The sequence below is a fragment of the Strix aluco genome, chromosome 5, assembly GCF_031877795.1.
Source record: "Strix aluco isolate bStrAlu1 chromosome 5, bStrAlu1.hap1, whole genome shotgun sequence".
Lineage (NCBI taxonomy): Eukaryota > Metazoa > Chordata > Aves > Strigiformes > Strigidae > Strix > Strix aluco.
In genome coordinates, this window is record NC_133935.1 from 27,827,711 (window position 1) to 27,836,025 (window position 8,315).

Genomic DNA, 8,315 nt, shown 5'->3' on the forward strand with positions numbered 1-8,315 from the left:
CATATGGCAATCTTTGTATATATACATTTTGTCTTCCCTTAGATGAAGTTATTTTGTAATTTGAAACCTAAGTAGAGGGATTTTTGTTTTATCCTGATCAGACATCTAAGTGTCAGCCCTCTGCTGCTACGTAAGTATTCAAGTTGTTTAAGCACCAAATTAAACTTTAAAATTAGCATTTTCCACTTAGGTGTATTTTTTCCCTTCCTTTTATTTTTTATACTTAAATAAACAGTTTAAGTATTTGTTTACTTGGGGAAAAATAGTGCTATGCTTCTCCTGTTACAATAAGCTACTTATTTGAAGGGCAGAAGGCTAAGACCCCCAACAAGATATTTAGAAGAGTAGGAAGAATTTTAGAGCCATAAATTGGATGTTCTTTGGCTGGCCAAAACTGAGGAGGGGAGGAGCTAAAGGAAAGCAAAAGAGAGTATCTGGGAGCCAATAGTCTGATGTGGGCATAAGGAAAGCTACACTGCAGCATGTCAGGCAAAATATTTTCACGAACTGTAGAGGAGAGTTAATGCCATTGAACAGAGCAGAGTTTGTCTGACATGTCGGCCCTGCTGGTCCTTCACATACCAGAAAGATGACCTCCTCCTAGAAGAACTGGTGAGGAGAGCTGCGGGGATTGCTGGGACATGGGAGATGGACATGCGTGATGACATCAGGGGTGCTTGATTTGCTTAGGATATAAAAGCAAGTAGGAGAAGAGTGGGGTGACTCCTGTAAATGCAGAAGAGAGAGAACAGTTACTAAGCTTGGAAGGGTGTGGACACAAAAAAAAAAAAATGTATACTACCTGGCCGTGAGTAAATGTAAGCTGCAAACTGGAAGAAAACTCTTCAAAGCTTAGAAGATTTGGGTTCTGCAACTGCCTTCCCATGGAAATAAAGGAGAAAGCAACCAGTCAACCCGTTATTCCTTACTATGGAGTTCAGTGAGTTTTTGATGGGCCTGGAGACCTCTTCCAATCTCTCCTTCCTCCAAAGTAACTGCCTCCTCAGGCATTTCTTTGAAGATATGTTTTCACTCTTCACTTTTTAATTGCTCTGATGTCTTCTTGTTTGAAAGTCTGAACTGTTGCTGATCAAGTATTTTGATGGCAAAAAGTGCTATGCTGACAGGTTTCACTTGTGAAATGTGCTTAGATACCAGTTCAGATAATGTGGTTTCATTCAGCAAGAATTATACTTTTTAGTCAGTTAATAAGCATGGAACAAACTTTACCATGTTTGAACTCCTCTACCACTACCACTCGCATTGATGTAGATACGTTGTATGTAGAGTTGTGCTGTGGATAGGCTGGGGTGAGGATCAACATTACATTGTATCGGTCTGATGGGTTCACCTATGATGTTAAAACAATTGTGCTTAGCATCAGTTTAGGTTAGAATAAAGTTTAAAGGCTTCTGAATTCAACGTTTACACACTCTAGGGTCCTATACTGCTAAATTAAGATTGCTCTCTTCAGGGTGTTTCAGCAATACAGGATTTGGCCATTCCCTATATAACTATCCATTTAAAGCTCTGCCATGTAATTCAGGGTAGGATTGAATGTTGTCAACGTAAATCTTATATAAAGGACTACCTCTAGAACTGTTCTTTTTGCAAATTAAAATAAACAGTAGCTCTTACCATTTTGGAAAAAACCAAGAACTTGTTCACAAGAGCAGAAGCCGAAGCATTTGGATAAAGTTGACATATCCTTGCCACTAGCATTGCGCAGGAAACCCCATCAAGAACTCCCAGCACATTGGAGGAAATGGCATGTCCTAGAATGGATACATGTAGTTAGTCTGTAGTGTTTCAATACCCAATATCTATAGAATAGTCAGTATACTTCAACCTTAAAGTCAGTTGTTATTGCAATGCAGTGAGGCAAAAATTGTTTGTCCTTAAAAGTGATGAGAAGAAGAATCATTACCACACTGTTACTGTAACAGCTGGTCTGAAATAACTCTCTAAGACTCAATTTAGAGTTTTAGAAAGTATGCATTCTTTATTGCGGCACCAGACACACAGGGTATAGCTCCACTTAATGTGTGCACCAGGGTATCTAACAGCACTAAATATATACAGTTAAAGTATACATATTCATCTCTTTTCCAAGAAATGATTAACATATTCATACATTTTCTTGGGATTCATTAACATATGCAAATGCCCTGGATGCATGTATCCTCATATTCTTCAGTGGTCTTTGGTGGTTGTCGATAGTCTTCCTCACTGTGTCTGTTAGTTGAACTTGGCTTCTGCACACGCTCAATCCTACTCCTTATTAAGTTTACATACCTTGTTATCTACAGAACCAGTGTGCGCTAGTACTACCCCTTTATTTTATTCTATTCAAGGATAGTGTCTCAGAACAAGTTTCTTTATCTATAAGCATTTGGCCTAGCTGTGCAATTTCAGCGGGAAAGGAATGCAGTTTTATCAAGAGAAGAACCATACATCCTTCAGTTATTGTATCAACACCACTTCCCAAATTACTGCTACTCTGAAATTTGCCTACACTGCTACAGCTACTGCTTCACTCCAACCTCCCTTAAGAAAAAAATTTTGCCATTCTTTCAGCACTTGCTCTAGCCACATGCACAAACTGTACTTTCTTACTCCTTATGTATCAAGCTTTTATACGTAACTTGGCTTTTTTATCATCTGTAGTCAGGTTCCTGATAAGTAATACAGCACCTTGTCTTGTAGGCACTCCCCTCTTCTCCCCACTCTACCCCCATTAAAAAACACACCAAAACTACTCCATGGACAGATCTTGAATCTAATCTAAAAAACGGCTTTTTGCTTGAAAAACTGTCATTTAAATGGCTATCCAAAGCTGAAGTACTTCTAATGGTCTTATTTATCAGCATGACGTGCCTCTGAAAAGTTTAAATATCATGATCACCTTACTCATGTTTTGCCCACAGTTTAATTACATGGAGCATGAACTGGAAGTTCTCTTCATCTGGCACTAGGTATAGTATTTAATCCATAACTATGCAGCCTCTAAGAAAAAATGTGAAGTACAGAAGTTCCTAGTAAGAGATACAAGTCAGTTTTATGCTATGCTGGATCAATAGCTTACAATTTATCATTCAAGTCTATGAAAATAAGTTTGGCTTACTCGTTTTGTATTACATTAAAAATTATAGATCACGCATAACGTTCAGTATCACCGGTGCCCTCAACAGCTTTGTCATAGTTTATAGACTACAGCCAACAATTTTTAATAAGGCCTTTCTAAAGGATTCCAAAAGCCAAGGTTCTTTCGACAGCCAGGAACAATTAAATCAGTCACTGTTAAACAGCAAGCAAGTTAGGCTTCGGGTAGTTTAAATATCTTTTTTTTTTTTATTAACTACCACACATTCTTCTCTAGCAAGTGCTCTACCTATTTAGCTGAAGCAGTTTCTGTGGCAAACTGGAACAGTGCACACACTGATCAAAGAAACATGAAACTTTCTAAACACACAACTCCTTGAAACATCTAAATTTAAGCCCACTCACCACCTCCTCAGATCTCAAGTATACAGGAGATCAGTTTATGCATCTTGTACAGAAATTTGAGTTGTGTAATGTGTATTCTACACCAATTTTTAAAGATATGTAAATATGCTTACCGTTTAAGCTCAGTATACATCTCATATCCAGGCTTCTCAGATGCAAGTCATCTCCGAGATCAAGATTATCAGAAACAGTTTGCAGAGGTGGTCTTACAAACACCAGATCAATCTTAAGAGGAAAAAAAAGGGCATGTAAATGCATTCTAAGGAATCACCACCCCTTTTTCCCAGGTCTCACAGATATCATTGCCTTAGTTTATGGGCCATCCTTCCAAAATGTCTACTGAGTTCATTTAGTCCATAACTTTGGGTTCCATCTGTCATGACAGTCTTTAAGGCTGGAGGAATGAGGTGGAGTTGGCTCAGTCAGTGGAGCAGGAGGCTTTGGATGTGGCAGGAGGATGTTGCGAGGCACCAAATGCAATAACAGGGTTATTTGACAGTTCAATTCATTGGCTATTTTCACCTAAAATCAAATCCCCTTGAGGCACACTTTGGACTTCTCTGTCCTTCTGCATTACCCACCAAGTGCACCCAGGTCCTTGGGCAAAAGTAATCTCACGCATGGGTTTACCTTTCCCCAATGAAGGAGTAACCCAGTCAGTCTTCCCCAGTATATTTTTAATGCGCACTATGGGGGCTTTATCTCCATCCACAGTATGTAGGAGGTTTGATTGAGCAGGGCCAGCTTGCTTGGCAGATCCTCTGTTATTGACTAACCAGGTGACTTTTGCTAAATGCACGTCCCAGTGTTTGAAAGTTCCACCACCCATTGCTCTCAGTTTAGTTTTTAGCAACCCATTGTATCACTCAATTTTCCCAGAGGCTGGTGCATGGTAGGGAATGTGGTATATCCACTCAATGCCATGTTCTTTGGCCCAAGTGTCTATGAGGTTGTTTTGGAAATGTGTCCCATTATCTGACTCAATCTTTTCTGGCATGCCATGCTGCCATAAGACTTTCTTCTCAAGGCCTAAAATGGTGTTCCGGGCAGTGGCATGGGGCATGGCGTAGGTTTCCAACCAACGGGTGGCTGCTTCTGCCATTGTAAGCACATAGTGTTTGCCATGCCGAGTTCGTGAGAGCGTGATATAATCAATCTGCCAGGCCTCCCCATACTTATATTTTAACCATCGTCCTCCATACCAAATGGGTTTTAACTGTTTGGCTTGCTTGGTTGTAGCACACATCTCACATTCATGGATTACTTGTGCAATAGCACCCATAGTTAAGTTCACCCCTCAATCATGAGCCCATCTATATGTTGCATCTCTTCCCTGATGGCCTGAGGAGTCACGGGCCCAGCGAGCCATAAATTGTTCACCCTTATGTTGCCAGTCCAGATCTACTTGAGCCACCTTAATCTTAGCAGCTTGATCCACTGTTGGTTGTTCCGATGTTCTTCAGTGGCCTGGCTCTTGGGTACATGAGCATCTACATGGCGTACTTTCACAACCAGATTCTCTACCCGAGCAGCAATATCTTGCCATAATTCAGCAGCCCAGATGGGTTTGCCTCTGCGCTGTCAGTTGCTCCATTTCCACTGCTGTAACCATCCCCACAGGGCATTTGCCACCATCCATGAGTCAGTATAGAGACAGAGCACTGGCCACTTTTCTCGCTCAGTGGTATTCAAGGCCAGCTGGATGGCTTTCACCTCTGCAAACTGACTCAATTCACCTTCTCCTTTAACAGCTTCAGTGACCCATCACGTGGGGCTCCACACAGCTGCTTTCCACCTTCGATGTTTCCCCACAATGCAACAGGACCCATCGGTAAACAGGGCATATCACTTCTCATTATCCAGTAGTTTATTATATCGTGGGGCCTCTTCAGTATGCGTCACCTCTTCCTCTGGCACCATTCCAAAATATTTGCCTTCTGGCCAATTTGTAATCACTTCCAATATTCCTGGATGGCTGTGGCTCCCTATTCAAGCCTGTTGTGTGATTAATACAACCCATTTACTCTATGTGGCATTGGCTGCGTGGTGTGCAGAGGGGACACTCCCTTTGAACATCCAGCCTAGTGCTGGCAGTTGGGGTGCCAGGAGGAGCTGTGCTTCAGTCCCAATCACTTCTGAAGCAGTTTGGACCCCTTCACATGCTCCAATATCTCCTTTTTGGCTGGAGTACAGTGGTCCTCTGATCCTCTGTATTCCCGACTCCAAAACCCCAGGGGCCAACCCCGAGCCTCCCCTGGTGCCCTCTGCCAGACACACCAGGTAGGGCCATTCTTCCCAGCTGCAGTGTAGATCACGCTTTTGAAATCTTGTCCTGTCCGAACTGGCCCAAGGGGGCTACTGCATGGACTATTTCCTGCTTAATTTGTTCAAATCTTGTCGTTGCTCTGGGCCCCATCTAAAATCATTCTTTTTCTGGGTCATTTGATAGAGAGGGCTTACAGTCTGACTGTAATTTGGAAAGTGCAGTCTCCAGAAACCCACAACACCTAAGAAAGCTTGTGTCTCCTTTCTATTAGTCGATGGGGACATAGCTGTTATTTTATTAATCACTTCCATTGCAACCTCATGACATCTATCTTGCCATTTTACTCCTAAAAACTGAATCTCTTGTGCAGGTCCCTTGACCTTACCACGCTTTATGGCAAAACCGGCTCTCAGAAGGATTTGGATCATTTTCTCCCCTTTCTCAAAAACTTCTTCTGCTGTATTACCCCATATAATGATCTCATCTGTAAGTGTTGCAGGGCTTCACCCTGTTCCAGTGCAGTCTGGATCAGTCCATGGCAAATGGTGGGGCTGTGTTTCCACCCCTGGGGCAGTCGATTCCAGGTGTATTGGACACCCTTCTAGGTAAAATCAAACTGTGGCCTGCACTCTGATGCCAGAGGGATGGAGAAAAATGTGTTGGCAATATCAATCATGGTGTACCACTTGGCTGCCTTCTACTCTAGTTCATACTGAACTTCTAGCATGTCTGGCATGGCAGCACTCAATGGTGGCATGACTTCATTCAGGCCATGATAGTCTACTGTCAATCTCCACTCTCCATTAGACTTTTGCACTGGCCATATGGGGCTGTTAAAGGGGGAGCGCGTCTTGCTGATGACTCCTTGGCTCTCTAGTTGACGAATCAGTTTATGAATAGGGATTACAGAGTCTCGACTGGTGCGATATTGCCGTTGGTGCACTGTTATAGTGGCAATTGGCACCCGTTGTTCTTCAACCCTCAGCAGTCCCACAGCAGAAGGATCCTCTGAGAGACCAGGTAACACAGACAGCTGTTTAATTTCTTCTGTTTCCAAGGCAGCTATACCAAAAGCCCACTGATACCCTTTTGGGTCCCTAAAATATCCTCTCCTGAGATAATCTATACCACGAATACATGGAATGTCTGGGCCAGTCACAATGGGGTGTTTTTCCCACTCTTTTCCACTTAGGCTCACCTCGGTCTCCAATACAGTCAACTGTTGAGACACCACCCCCCCCCCCCCGTCACTCCTGAAATACAAATAGGTTCTGCCCCTTTAAAATTTGACGGCATTAGGGTGCATTGAGCACCAGTGTCCACTAAAGCCTTATACTTCTGGGGGTCAGATGTGCCAGGCCATCGAATCCACACGGGACATTAAACACTATTGTCCCTGTCCTCTGCCTGGCTGGAGGCAGGACCCTTCTAATGTTGGTCATAATACCCACTAACGGCAAATGGGTTAGGGTGGTATGCACAGGTTTCAGTCTCATCTTGATCACTCACTTCTTGTGAATATAGAAGAGATATACAAAAGACAATTCTAGTGTAATAATTTCAAACTAGATTGGGTGCTGTAGGCTGTTTGGGGCAAGATTAGTGCCCATTGACCATCTATCTCACACCACAATATGTTGTTTCAGCTTTGTTAACTGCTACAAGTCAACTGATAGAGCCACTTCACAAATTTATTCAGTGCCCCAAAGACTTCAAGATCTTGATCTAAAGTATCTTTTATACCTTATGTCAATGGCAGTTACTATAGCTTTACTTAATACTTAAGAAAAGTTAAAAGTTGAACTTTAGCATAAATCCTAGTAGTATGGCCTTTAAAAGAAGTAAAAAGGCTTCAGCTGTTTTGATAAGAACGTATAAAAAATCCTTACCTTGCTCTCACCAAGTTCTGAAATCCATTCTTTGCCCAAGTTATTCAGTTTACCAATAACAACCAGCCTGTAAAGAAAACTCATGTTAAGTTTGCCCTAAAAACCCAAGATGTTAACAAATTTGACAGTGTTGTTATACCTGTGATTCAGTTCTTCCTCATCTTCCAACAACCCAAATGGCTTCATCGTTTCAAGTAGCTTCTGAGTATGGATGCAATCTATATCCTTAGGAGGAGCCAAGAGAAGTAATTCTATAGTGCCTTTGAGGCTGGTTCTGCAGCCTAGAAGTACTGTGGGAGAAAAAAAAAAAACTGAAGACTTCACAAAAGCAAAAAAAAAAAAAACCAAACAAAACACCCTACCTTAGTGGAAAACACCCCACCATTCCAAATCAATGTCTGTTCTTTTACCGAGCATTAATATAAATGAGAAGAAAATTGTCCTGCTTATGCTTTTTAGATAACTTGACCTAATTAGGAGTCACAACTACTTTTTAGAAAAACATTTGTGGATATAAGAAAAGATCCAAGTTGCTACCATCTTAGTAAAACTTATTTGCATTGCTCTAGACATTTAGAACTGATCACCAGGAAATGAAAAGGTTTGAAATCCACTAAGGGTGACACCACATATAGCAGAAGTTTGGGACACAT

The 8,315-nt window shown here is 41.8% G+C and overlaps 1 pseudogene; it reads right to left on the reverse strand.

The window, feature by feature from the left end:
* Positions 1 to 667: 667 nt before the first annotated feature.
* On the reverse strand, positions 668 to 7,746 carry LOC141924041 (poly(A) polymerase gamma-like; annotated as a pseudogene).
* Between the last annotated feature and the right edge of the window lie 569 nt (positions 7,747 to 8,315).